We start from the raw sequence: 14,348 nt of genomic DNA on the forward strand, positions 1-14,348 counted from the left end.
CCCAGTGGACTCAGGCTTGGACCGACACCCCTGGTGGGTGGGATCCAGAGGGCTTACTGACTCGAGCCAAACAGAAGGTGGTTTGGGCTTGAACCCGAGTCTGAGGCTGGGCTTACACTGTAATGTAGACAGACCTTACGAGACCCTGGGCCTGACCCTCTGTTACCCAGTATCTTGTGCAGTTATTTACTCCACTGCAACATGGGTGTCAGATGCTCTCATGCTGATTTAGTATTGTGCTACACCCACTTTGCACTGATGTGAACGACTGCACATGGACAGGGTAATGGAGAATCAGTCCGCTATAGCCAGTCACCCTGGTAGAGCGAAAGTACCAAAGGAGCTACTATAAAAAGGAAGTGAATTTGAGGAGCAATTGAAAAGAAAAGTAGTCCCAGAATATATAAGTGATTAATCACACTTGTTTGGAGTTATACATTACATGGATTTAGTGAACAGTAAATCTTTAGAATTTACAACGCTCGGCACGGTGTTTATTTCTACAACTGATTTGTATGAATTTCCACTTAAATAATATACTGCCTTTAGCTTTTTTTAATTTTGAGTCAGACTTTAAAATATGATGCAACCCTATGTTGCAAGCAATCTCAGCAGCACATTGAATAGATTATAGGTAGTAGTGAAACACAGTAATGTAAATAGGAAGAAAAGATGTACAGTGTGGAAGTACTGCATTGGTATTCACTATTAAGAACAAGAAAGGTTAATATCTTGGTAAAAATCAAGTTGTAATCTCATCCACTCTTTTTATCTATTGCCTTTCTTAAAAATGGAAATAAATCAGTATGCTTTGAAGCTTTTGTTCCCCTCAGTCACAATCAAGATGAAAGTTTTCACTAGAACAAAATGGAATGCAAAGAAAGATGTCCAATGTTTAACAAACTACAAATGCTGAATTCTTATCACCAGTTAACTACTTGCGTTTCAACACCTAACTGTGGTCTACTGTGCAAATGTTGACTTGTGCATGAAACTTGAGGACAGCATTGGCCTGTTCCCCATTTCTTGGTCTGCCATTATATCAAATTCTTACATAAGTAAATAAACATTCTTATAAAAACACAGATGTTAAACACTTTTGTCCGTACCAGTAGCCTAATATGGCATATCAGTAAGGCCTGCCTAGCTAGAAAGTCAAAACACTAACTTACAGGTCTCGCTAAGCTGAGGAATTTTATACGTGTAACAAAACCACGAAATAATACAAGGTGACTCCTACAACAAAGGCTTTGCTTTTGGAGGGTGATTTTGCTGGATGCTAGTTCCTGTGTGGATTACTTGCATTTGCTGCTTAGAAAAGTAAAAAAAGATGGTAAAAGTGGCTCACTTATAGTGAAGTCGGAAAATCATCATTCTAGTCCCTGATTTAGCAAAGCACTTAAGTATATGCTTATCTTTCTGGCACTCCAAAACCCAGTGCGGGGCCTTTCACACACCGGGGCCCAAGCCAGCTCAGGGGCTCAGAGCCTTTACAGAGAATGATGGTTGGAGCAAGCAGCCTACCAGTGACAACTATTATGCCCCAGACCCATTACAACCAATAGAATTGCAGCATGCAAATTAGCTGTACAGGAAGGATGATCATCGGTTGAGGTATCTTTGACGGCTCTAGAATGGTGACAATGGCCCCCGTTAAGAATGACCTGGGCTGCTGACCTGGCCTTGCTTATATAATCATAACAGTTATATACAATTGCTGGTAACTTAGGCCTTGTCTACACTACAAAGCTAGGTCAACGTAAGCCACCTTGCATCGACCTCATTGTGCATGTGTCTACACTTAATTTTGTCTCCCACCCATTATGCCAACATTGTAACACCACCTCCCCACACAGCATTGAGCCATGGTTAATGTACGGAGGTTGATGCAGGATGAGTGCAGACACTGCGTTACCTAATGTGACCCTAACCGTCCTCCAGCAGCTGTTTCACAATGCCCAGAACTGACTGCTCTGAGATGTTGACCTCTACAAGCAGATTGCCCAGGGGATGCAGGAGAAGGAGTATGACAGGGACCAGCAGCAGTGCCGTGTGAAAGCCAAGGAGCTGTGACAGGCATCTTAGAAGTCCAGGGAGGCCAACAGGTGATCCAGTGCCGAGCCACAGACCTGCCGCTTTTACCATGAGCTGTATGCCATACTTGGTGGAGACCCCACCAGCTCCCCCCACACCACTGAGGAGCCTGAGTCACAGGCTCCTGGCACGAACAGTGAGGACGAGGAGCCGAAGGAGGAGGAATATAGGGGAGATGTGAACGGGGGAATCTAGCTATAGTGTGAGATTTGTTTGAGACTCCGCCGCAGTCCACTCAGTCAAGCACAGGCAAGCCCACTGCAGGAGAAGGAACCTCGGGTAAATGCGTAAATGTATTTCCCATTATAGGGATGTACTAATGGCTTCCACAACCTAACAGGACACAGCTATCGAATTTTCCTTAATTCACTCGTCTGAGAAGAGGTAGCTGTACAACAAAGAGAAGTAGCGTTGTCATCTGATTTTCATTCTCCAGTAGCTAGGCAGGGGGCCATGCAGAGAAGGTTATTTACGTGCACAGGAATGTTTCCTGAGAGATCTCAATGAAACTTTCCTGGAGGCACTCTGCAATCCTCTCCCAAAGGTCTTCCTAAGGATGGCTGCCTTATTTGTTCCTCCATGATAGGACGTTTTCCTACTCCACTCAGTAATAGCTTCAGCAGGCACCACTGCAGTAAATAGGCTAGTGGTCCAGGTGGCTTTGGGACGCCAGCAGCAGCTGTGCTCTCTCTGCCTTTGTTACCTGCAGAAGTGAGATATCAGCTACGCTCACCACCACCTGTGGAAAATGGTGCCAGAATTCAGTGCTGTTGCCCTATACTCATAGTTTCATACAACCAACCAACCAATATCCTCCCCATTTCTGTCACCTCTGCTAGGCCATGCTTACCAGGGTTGGTGCTGTGGCTGGTGCCACACACAAGCACTCCAGAGCTGAAGTATCAATAAGCATGTCTTGTTTAACTCTTTAGGGGAACGAGGGGAGTTCTGAATCTTAAGTTTTGCTTTCTGTTGTGACTATTCTAACAATGGTACCTATGCATGTTTTATCTGCAGCAGCTGTCATTGTGGCTTTGAGGGGTTCCCCTTCCACATCCACAGAACACCTGAGCCAGATGAGAAGGAGAAAGAGAGGATTCGGGATGACGTGTTCAGTGAGATCCAGCAAGCCAATGTTGCATCGGACAGCGAGCACAGAGCCTGGAGGATGAACGCTGAGGGCAGACTGGAGAAGGAAAGAGTGGAGAGGAGAAAGGCCTAGGAGTCCCAGCAGGAAAAGGAGAGGGAGATGCACTAGGTTGTAATGGATCTTGTCAGGCAGAAAACACAGGTGCTGCAGATTCTGGTGGAATTGCAGGTTCAACCGTCCTGGGCTCGCCTCCCTCTGCAGCCCACTGAGAGCTCAGTGTCTGGACCTTCCTGTACCTCTTTCAACGTTCCACGTAGCATCAGGGGTCACTGCACTATCCCTGCCCCTCGACCCCAGGGGACATTAAAGACAATCATAGCTTCACATACACCAACCGTGATTTTCACAGGTCAGTGTATGTGTAGCTTGGACATACACCCCAGTGGGTCCTAGGGAATGCGTCCAGAGGGCTTACTGACCCGAGTCAAACAGAAGGTGGGTTTGGGCTTGCACTGGAGTCTTGAACCTAAAATGGACATGAATGTTCTTTCCCCTTGATAAGTTCTGTTCTATTAATGTATTAAGTTTTTAATGTATTTGCTTTTAAATTGCACAGCATTTTCTTTTCACCGATTTTGTTACAGAACAAAATTCTATTATTTGGAACAAAAAGAACAGGAGGGCTTGTGGCACCTTAGAGACTAACAAATTTATTTGAGCATAAGCTTTCATGAGCTACAGCCCACTTCATTGGATGCATGTAGCTGTAGCTCACGAAAGCTTATGCTTAAATAAATGTGTTAGTCTCTAAGGTGCCACAAGTCCTCCTGTTGTTCTTGCGGACACAGACTAACACGGCTGCTACTCTGAAAACTGTCATTATTTGGAACATAATTCATCATTATTAGTTCACAGCATATGCTGCAGAGACCTAGTGTTACTAAAATACCCACCTACTTGTTACTGTTCAGTGTGACAACTCCTAGGACCAGTGACACACACAGTGTAATAACCATAAAGGTACAGAAAGCACTGCAATATTAATAGGCACATACATCCCCCAAACAGCAGGGCCAGGTAGAGCACAGTCTACCACAACACATTTCTGTGGCTCACTGTTAAAGGGCACTCTCTGAGCCATATAGCTCTGTGCTGAGCTCTTCCAAGCCCTTATGTATGGCTGTTCAAACTCAGCAGACAGTGCTCTGCCCCAGCAGCAACTTTCCCCCTTTGCTTCACAGATATTATGCAGGACACAACAGGCAGCTATAACCATTGGGATATTTTTCTCATTGAGATCCAATCAGGTGAGTAAATGATGCCAGTGTCCCTTCAACCTACCAAAAGCACATCCAATTGTCATTCTGCACCTGCTTAGCCAGTAGCTGAATCTTTTCTTGGTGCTGTGGAGGTGACTGATGTATAGCTTCATAAGCCAGGGGAAGGCTTGGTCCCTGAAGATCACTCTAGGCAATACAACATCACCAATGATAACCTGCCAGTGGGGAAAGAAAGTCCCCGTTAGCAGTTTTCTGAACAGCCCTATGTTCCTAAAGACGCAAGCATCATGCAACTTCCCTGACCAGCCCACACTGATGTCAGTGAAGTGTTTCTGGTGATCCACCAATGCTTTTATCACCATAAACAGCAGCCTTTTCTGTTGATGTACCCTGTGGCAAGTTGGGCTGGAACCAAAATAAGGATGTGCATGCCATCTATTGCTTTACCACAGTTTGGGAATCCCATAGCAGTAAATCACTCCAGAATGTGCAGCGCATTGCCAAGAGCCACAGTCCTGTGTAGCAAGAGGCAATTAATGACCCTGCAGACTTGCATGACAATGGCCCCCACAGTGGATTTTCCAACTATAAAATGTTTTCTGAGTGACCAGAAGTATTCGAGATTTCGCCAGAGCCAGGGGAGGTGGTGGTGTCATCTGGCTCCCTCTCTCTGGCCTGGCCTGGCCAGGGAATCTCTCAGGATTAGGACGAAGGTGGTCCAGGATCCCAGGAGATGGTGGAGGTGGCAGCCATGATGGTGAATCTCACTCATAGATTCATAAATTCTAAGCCCAGAATGAACCCTTGTGACCATCCAGCCTGATCTCCTGTAGAACACAGGCCAGAGATCTGCCCCCAAATAACGCCTAGAGCACAGCATTTATAAAAAGCATCCAATCTTGGTTTAAAAATGGTCAGGGATGGAGAATCCACCATCACCATTGGCAAATTATTCCAATGGTTAATGAACCTCACTGTTAAATGTATGCCTTATTTCCACTCTGAATTTGTCTAGCTTCAACTTCCAGCTATTGGATCATGTTAGACCTCTCTCTGTTGGATTAAAGAGACCCTTATTAAATATTTATTCCTCAAGTAGGTACTTACAGACTAATCAAGTCATCCCTTAATCTTCTCTTTATTAAGCTAAATAGATTGAGCTCCTTGGGTCTATCACTATAAGGCAGGTTTTCTAATCCTCTGATAGTTCTCGTGGCTCTTCTCTGCTCCCTCTCCACTTTATCAACATCCTTCCTGAATTGTGGACATCAGAACTGGATACAGTATTCCAGAAGTGGTCACACCAGTGCCAAATATAGAGGTAAAATAGCTTCTATTTGGGCATCTAGTGAGGTATTCTTAAATGATTCCCCAATTATCATTCACATTTTTCTGATAAATTCTTCCTTGATGCATGGTGTGATTTCTATTCCAAAGTCTGCTTTTGACCCAGCATGACTCTGACTCAGTTTGACCCTGGGTGTGGCTTCTGCCTCCTACTCCAGCTGTGACCTTTGGCGCAAGTCCTGACCATGACCCCAACTCTAGTCTGGGCTTCGACCATTTGGTCAGAATGTCCATCACTGCGGATAGTATCCTCACTTTCCTCTGCATCTCTTGTTGGGAATGGTTCCAGGTCCTTCAGAGGAATTTTTGGCATTCCCTTAGGGGAACTTTTGCCCAATTTATAACTATGCATTAGGGCTGCTCAGAAATGTTCCACAAATCTGTTTTTTGGGTTTGTGTCAGAGCAAAATTTTGATTTTTTTTCCATCAAATAATGTCCAAAATCTGAAATATTTCTATTCAGATATCCACTGCAGTGCCACATGTGATTTGTAGTTCAGTTTCATCATCCTCAGTCTTCTATAGGTGCTAGGCTCCCAGACCAGACTATCTATCCCATGAGCCAACTGCCTTCCCTACTGTAAGAGAAGGCCGCTTTGCCTAATGGTAGATATTGTCCGGCTGGGGACCCCAGTCTACAAAGGAGAGTAGGAGCGTGAGGCTTTCACACTAGAATTCCCATGAGGCATTGCAGCAGCATTTCTACATTTGGTTTTAACTGAAATCTTTAGGTTTATTTTATTTTTTTTGCTCAAAAGTCAAACTTTTCCCATGGAAAACTTTGTTTAAACACTATTTTCCCCCATTTTCATTGAAATTTAGCATGTTTAAAAAAAGCCCATTTTCTGACCAGCCCTACTATGTAGGAAGCTTACAATCCTTGGGTAAAGGTGGATCGACAGCACTTGGCTTTGTGACACCTCTGAAATCCATGCCTGGGTCCTGTCAAACCTTTTATGCTTCAGGAAGACACTGCTCTTCCTTGTTATCTATCTTGAGCCCAAAGATCCTGTGAAGGGTTGCTCCCCCTTCTGGGGTGCCACCTGATATGCCAGGGTCTCACAGGGCCCACGCGTTTCACCAGCCTGGGCTCCCTCACCCTGTCCTGCTGTGGCAGTCCCTCAAGCCTCCTCTCTCACACACACACACACGGGTAGGGCTACACCCAGCTACAAAATGACACAGACACTGAGATCAGCTCTGTGTGGGAAGATTCAGTTCGGGGATTGCCCAGCACTCAAGTGCACACCCCCTCTGGAGTGTAAACCCCAAATTGTCTTGTGCTGCAGAGAAATCTGTACAGCGTAAGCTCATGAAAATCGCCCCCTCCCTCAATGTGCAGGAAGATATGCACAGCTTTTCACCCCCCAGTTATGAATTGCACAAACTGGTTTATAGAAAACAAAGACAACTTTATTAACTATAAAGTACAGATTTTAAGTGACTATAAGTGATAGATCAAAGCAGATTATCTTAGTAAATAAACAAAAACTACAAACTGAACTTAATACATTAGGTAGGTAGGTAGGATGGATATAAATTAGCAATTTCTCACCCTGAGTGATAAACAGGCTGGCAGATTCTTAAGGCACAAGTTGCCTTGGCTTTCCCAGGTTTTCATACACAGGCTAAAGATTCTTCTAGCCTGCGACCATCACTTCCCACAGTTCAGCCCTTGCCCCTCAGGTGTTTCCAGTTGTGTTGTTGCAGGAAGAGTGAGGTCCCCCCCATGATGTCATTTCCCCTCTTTTATATCTTCTTCCCACTTGCTGGAAAGCTCTTTTGCTGTGACCTGGGTCAAACAGTTCCCATTGTGCAGTGCTATCTCGGAAAGGTTTCTCTTGTACACAGTTCCTAGGGTAATCCTTGTGCTTGTGTGCATTTCCTCAATAAGCCATTAACATTGTTTGGCCTTTTTACTGTTGTACCTGAAAGGCTGCTTGTGGGTGCTTTCAACCTCACATGTTTCAGTAACACATACATAGCCAAACTTCATAACTTCACATATGCCAACAACACATACAATCCAATGAGTTATTAATGTCTATCAGATCAAGACTTTTAGAATGATACCTCACAAGACATACTTTGTACAAAACATATCCTAATTACATGACAGTGGTGAATATTGGGGTGTCAGGGTGTCACAGACCCCCATTCAGGATTGGAGTGCCATTATCGTGCAGGGAAAGAAGGGGACAATTCGCAATTCCAAGAAGTCTCAAAGCTCCCCTTGGAAAAAACCCATAAGCATTGCTGGGCATTAGCAGCTAAATCATGGTGAGCAGAGGGAAGATATGGATCTGCTGTTGGCACATCTGGAAATAAAACCTTTGCAGCATTACATGTCATATTGCAAAGGGCAAGGACACATGACAAATTCTAAAATACGTCATCAAACACCACGTCTGGCCTCATGGGTAGGCAGTTACCGTGCTGTGTGGTTTTAGCAGTGCAATCTTGGCTAGTATGACTTCTTTGCAATATAGTAGAACAGTCATGAAGTGGTGCAGAAGAAAGATTTTTTAACTCGCAAGGTAAAATGTTGCATGCAGCTAAATGACAAACTTTTGACTCCAACCCTTTAAGGAAAAGTATGTGTGAGAAAGGGGCTTGCCACTAACTTGCACTGTGAGAATTAGCAATAAACTGTGCACATTTTGCAGACAAAGATGTGTCCATGAGGGTATATTTTATGTTTGGACTATGCTCGGATTCTTACTATTATTATTATTATTATGGTTTGGTTTGTGGTCGTGTCTCTAGGCCTTTGCCCCATTGTGCTAGGTGCTGTATAACACATAACAGAGAGACAGTCTCTGCCCCCAAACAGCTTACATTCTATGTCTGATGATTTAGCTGGAATGAGAGGCTAATGGAAAAGAGTCCTGGATTGTAAGAACATTAATTTTTCATTGATCACAAAAGTGTTTCACATAGCTTCACTGGTAATATGCTTAATTTCCACTTAAGCAGATATGTAAATGATATATACTGATTTATAATTCAGATGAAGCTTTCAATATACACGTTGGGGGCCAGGAACCTTGGCCAGCCCATACATCTGCTAGAAAACCAAGACACTCAGAGAAGTTTAAATAAAACTCACTGTGATCTCTTGAGAATTCAATAAATTCCCTGCTAGTACTTGACACCCACTTTCCTGTCATACTCAAGTTCTAGAGGCAGCAGTTGTACTCATTAACCAAAAACCCTCCTACTCATCGATGACAGGCTTATCGTTGCAGAGTGTACAAATTCACAGCTGATAAATGTGCTCTCTTGCTGCAAATGTAATTCTACCCTAACAGCAATGTCAGTGATATAGGCCCTAAAGGAGTAATTTAATGTGGTTACATACCTTGATTAAACAACATTTGGTTCTCTGAAGCGGGGCAGCCTGACTGCCAACAAGAACTCTTCAAAAGTAACAAATAGAGAATTATTATTATTATTTTTGATGATTGCAATAGTTCCTGGGAGCCCATGTCGCAGATCAAGACCCCTAGGTGCTTGGCACTGAACAGACACGGAACAAAGACAGTTCCTGCCTCAAAAGAATTTACAATCTAGCTATAAGATATTGTACTTAAAAATAATTCTTATTCTTCTCCTTCATCTTTGCAGACATGGGGAGCAGTACAGCATTCCCATTCAACTTGTTCCTCCATTAAGCCCAGCCTTGTCATGTGTCTGCCTATGATGTCCCATCACTTAGATGGTTGGCCCCTTGGTTGGGCTGACCTTGATTTTCTTTGGCATCCTATCATCTGCTTGTCTTCTGCAGTGTCCCCACCACTAATCTTTTTGATTGTAGCCAGTTGCATACCCCGATTTCACTTCCTCCTCTCTTTCTAACTTCCTCATTTGTCTTAAAATCATCCCACTTCACACCTTCTGAAGAACTCTTATCTCAGCAGCCTCCAGTCATCTAACATCTGTTTCATGCAATGTACCCGCTTCCAGACCATAGAGTAATACAGTTAGTACACGTGTTTGATACATTTTCTGGTACCAAACAATGTTTTTATCATTTTGTCAATTTCTGTGCAACATTTGGGGTTAAGGCACATCTCCTTTTAAGCTCATGCTTGATGGAACTGTCAGCACTGATCAAGCTTCCTAGGTACAAATGAGATCCTACTTGTTCCATGACTTCACTGCTTGGCATTTCAACACTTTATCTATTGTCCCTTTTCCAAGATGCAACCACTTCATCTTCCTGGCAGTTACTGTAAATCCAAGTCAACGACTCCAATTTTCAAAAGTAGCAAAGAGCATGATCATTAATTTAAATGTGCCTGCCAATGGTAAGATGTCATCTGCATAAGCTAAAGAGCTTAACTCAAGATTGTCCAGTGTCACAACCCGAGGCTCATCTAGCATTCTTAATGTCTCATTTAAGAACACGATGAAAAATGATGGTTATTCCATGTCCCCTTGTCTTGCACCAAACATTGACTGGAACCAATTGCTTAATATTCCACCAATTCTTACAGCGCTATAGGAATCGCCATACTCAATTTTTATAATTGCAATTATTTTGTGTGGAGCTTCATATGATTTTGCTACTTTCTATAATGCCTCCAAATTGAAGAAACCGTCTTTCTCCTGGACATGAGGGAAGGAATCCCTATTTACATAGATAGTCAGCAGGGAGATGGGAAGTCAACAGCAAGGCAAGAACAGCAAAAAGCCTTTCTGCCTCTTGTAACAGGGTCAGTGAACTTTTGGAGGTAGAAACAGATACAGAAGCGATTTTGGTATCCATTACTTGGGGGATTAAAGGCTCCAGAGTTCTTGAAACTGCAGAATGTTGGATCCTTCAACCATGGAGGGTTGAAGTCTCTGAGAACTGAGTTTAGGTCAGAAACCTGCCTAAGCAAAGATTATAATGTGCAGAAATTAAGTTTCAGTTTTAGAAGCATATTTTTACTTTTCTTTGCTTGTCACCCTTTCTATCTTTATTCCTTACATATGGTATCACTTAATCCTGTCCTTTTGTTAAATAAACTTGTTTTACTTTTACTACAGATCTGTTCAGTGCTATTATTGAAATCAGAGTGTTTGTCCAATCCCAGTGAAATGAATGAACTACAGTGTACTGTCTCTTTAAAGGAGCAGTGAACGTAATAATTTCTGTCAGTGTTCAGTGAGAGGGTTGGATACTGCCGCAAGACAGTTTGGGGGAAATTCAGGACCGGGAAGATGTTGGGGTCACCTTGCAAAAAGTAAGTGTGGTGGAAGCCTGGGTGTGACCTGCATGCATGTCTGCTGGCTGTTGGAGTCAGGGCCGGGAGACCCAGAAGCATAGCGTTGAAGGCACCTAGCAGGGCAGGCAGTGACATAATCCCTTATTGGTCTGGACTGAACCCAAAGCTCACACCAGTATGGGTTGGTGTCCATTCGGGCTCTTTTCAAGCAGTCCAATCAAATCCATGCCAATGCTCTCAAAGGCGTGTCTGCTGCTGGCTTCAGTATCAGGGGAGCCCTTGGAGTGCTCTTGGGTCCAGCCAACTGACACTCTGGGCAGAAGATGCAGTAATCCCTTACCTCTGCATAGCTGCCTGGCCAACAGAACCAGCAGGTAAGTCTCGTTGGGGGGGTTTCCCTCCCCAGGTGACCGGCACATGGAACCAAATGGGTGAGAGTTGTACCTGGACCCCTAGCTCTCCAATATGGGGTTTAGCCACTCTATTACAGTAAGACAGACACTCAAAACCCCTGGCAAACATCACCAAATCTCTACTGAGATTTCCCTGTGCATTTAAAATGTTCTGGATGCAGATTAAAAGCCCACGACCTCATCATGCTGTCTTTACTCCCATCAAAGCAAGTAGGAATTTAGCCAGAGTAAGCACTGCAGGAGAAGGTCCTACATTTCCTTCCCGTGTATTCACTTTTACCTTCCTTCCGGTGGAAATGGTAAGTGCTCGGATGAATGGACTAAAAGGTTTTCTGTGGCTTCGTGGAGCCCACGGAAGTCCCTGGGGCCCTGCCCATTGCACTAGAACAGCTAGCAGGATTGGGGCCATGTAACTAAACTGCAATCTCAGTATGTTGTGGGCAGCGTTTTCAAATAACTGTGTGAAGGTCAGCTGGGCCAGGGCTGAGGTGCATTTGTTTCAGAGAGTCATGCTGAGGTTAGAACCGAGGGTATCAGTGCGGAAGAGGCTCTCTGACTGCTGCATGAGAATGGACTGCTGGCAGAAAAGGAAAAAAAAAAAAAAAAAAAAAAAAAAAAAGAGAGAGAGAGTTCTCTCCGTGGCGCTGTGGGATGCAGGGGGGATATTTGCAGACACTGCAGGGCAGCATTGTCATAAAGGAGTTAAAAGTATTTCAGCAAAGTCTATAGAGGAATTTAAAGTTCTGATGATTATTTATTTGTGTCCCAGCCAACATCAGAACCCCATTGTGCTAGATGCCGTGCACATCCAGAGGAAGAAACAGCCCCAAAATTTAAAGCAGCAGCAGTTACACTACTTGGGTATTTCTCAGGCTGCAGGGTGCCGCCCACATGTCGGGAATGGAGGGGTGCACAGGAGGCACCAACAAATCAGTGCTAGTCCAGCTCTTCGTCCGTCCCTGTCTCCCCTCCACATCGCCACAGGGATCTATCCATCCACACCGAACCGTGTGCAGGCTCAGGGCCTATATTGCTACGTCCTGGAAATCCCAGGAACGTGGATTTGTGGAAGATAGGTCCATCAGTGGCTATTAGCCAGGATGGGCAGGAATAGTGTCCCTAGCCTCTGTTTGCCAGAAGCTGGGATTGAGTGACAGGGCATGGATCACTTGAGGATCACCTGTTCTGTTCATTCCCTTTTTTAGCACCTGCCATTGGCCACTGCCAGAGGACAGGATACTGGGCTTGATGGACCTTTAGTCTGACCTAGTATGGCTGTTCTTATGTGAAAGGGAAATGCTCCCAGTTCACAGGGGGCTGAATCAGATCGGTTTCTTTACAAAATTTGCACCATTCTTTAGTTGCTTTCCCCCAGCCCTGGCAAACAATGTTGTAATGACTTTAAAATAAGCAGCACAACACACTGAAATCTTGCAACAAATGAGTGTTAAGGGAAGTCATTCAAGTACACAAAACAATTTCATTTTGAAGCTTCCTGCAGTTTATAACTACCAATCTTTTCTTTAAATTATGGAATATTCCTTCAACGTGCCTCAGTAAATTATACATTAGATTATTTTAAATTTCCTTATGATGTATTTGCTTCCATGCAGGGAACAACTTCCTATTTCCTGCTACCAGTTTTGTCTTTGTTTGGGGGGTGGGGGGGAGGGGTTGTATGTGTGTGGTAACTGGAAATGTTCATTTAAATTGATTTAGAAATGGTGAGATTACATAATGTGGTGTGCAACATTTTCTCAAATACGACAAAATGTGGTACCTGTACATTTAAATATATTTAAATTTTCCCTTTAAAAATAAAAAGGGAAGATAACCTACCTCCCTCACCAGGTGTGTTCTGCCTACCCTGATATTTATAATTGCAATAACATCTAGCAGCCCATCATGGACCAGGCCTGCTTTGAGCTAGGTGCTGTACAAACACAGAACAAAAAGACAGACCCTTCCCCAAGGAGTTTTCAGTCCAAACTACCTTGTCTGCATAAACTTACCGTGGGTGTTTGCTGCTTACCTTGTGCTGTCTTCTCTGCATGATCTGCACATGGGATTGCAGCTATCCTGTGTACCCCACGCTCTGCTATAAACTTTGTCAACTCTATGTCAGCATCAACTCTTTCCTCCTGGCTGGTAGTGTTTACTCTGTGGAGAACAGAGGAGAGAGCCTGCTGTAGAGAACAGAGTTGACTGAAACTCAGAATGTTCAGTTTTTGGGAAATTTCTACCCTTTCAAAATTTGGCTTCAGTCTGATTCGGAACTGAACTGATTTTTTTCCAAAATTTCCCAGGTTTGTAGGTTGCCAGCTAAAGCTGGCTCTCTCTGGCTTTTGTGACTCCTGGCTATGTGGAAGGGAGCCTGGAAGCCCCAGCATGGCTGGGCTGCCCCACAGCCTTGGGCCCCTGACTCTCAAGCAGTCTGTATTGCAGGGAGCAGCCAGGGACTGGGCCCCAAACAGGCCTGAGAGCCAGTAGAACCCTAGGACCCTCCTTCCAGCCTGAAGCTGGCTCCCCACCCTGAGTCTCAATACCTCCCCTTACTCCCCCTCCTATCGCTCCACCTCACAGTCACTGAGAGCTTCTGCCCTTCTGCTTTGTGAGTGGTCACTCCAGGTGTTCTCTTGCACCTGGTGTCTGTGAACAGCTGCATCCAATAATCCTGACAGCTAGCAGCCCTCTTGTTCTGTTGTAGCAGTGTCTGCCTCTCCTGGTCTGTGAAGTCCCCCACCCACCCACTCTGCCCCAACACAATGAAGACAAGCAATTGGCTTCTAACAATAATTTCAGTTTTGTTCTTCAAATCCACTCATGGGGAAACCCAAACTGAATGTTGTGCAACAGACCAAACATGTTTTGTTTGCTTTACAATCTAAAACCCAGTGCTCTCATTTAACAA

The 14,348-nt window shown here is 44.3% G+C and overlaps 1 long non-coding RNA gene across 1 annotated transcript; it reads right to left on the reverse strand.

Annotated features, from left to right (window-relative positions):
* Window positions 1-348: 348 nt before the first annotated feature.
* Window positions 349-14,010, reverse strand: LOC119853243. The gene is made up of 3 exons (XR_005291990.2): window positions 13,470-14,010; window positions 4,526-4,679; window positions 349-2,833 (listed from the first exon to the last, which is right to left on the reverse strand). It is a non-coding gene; the product is annotated as an uncharacterized LOC119853243 (long non-coding RNA).
* Window positions 14,011-14,348: the final 338 nt, after the last annotated feature.

Source organism: Dermochelys coriacea, chromosome 3, assembly GCF_009764565.3.
Source record: "Dermochelys coriacea isolate rDerCor1 chromosome 3, rDerCor1.pri.v4, whole genome shotgun sequence".
Taxonomy (NCBI): Eukaryota; Metazoa; Chordata; order Testudines; family Dermochelyidae; genus Dermochelys; species Dermochelys coriacea.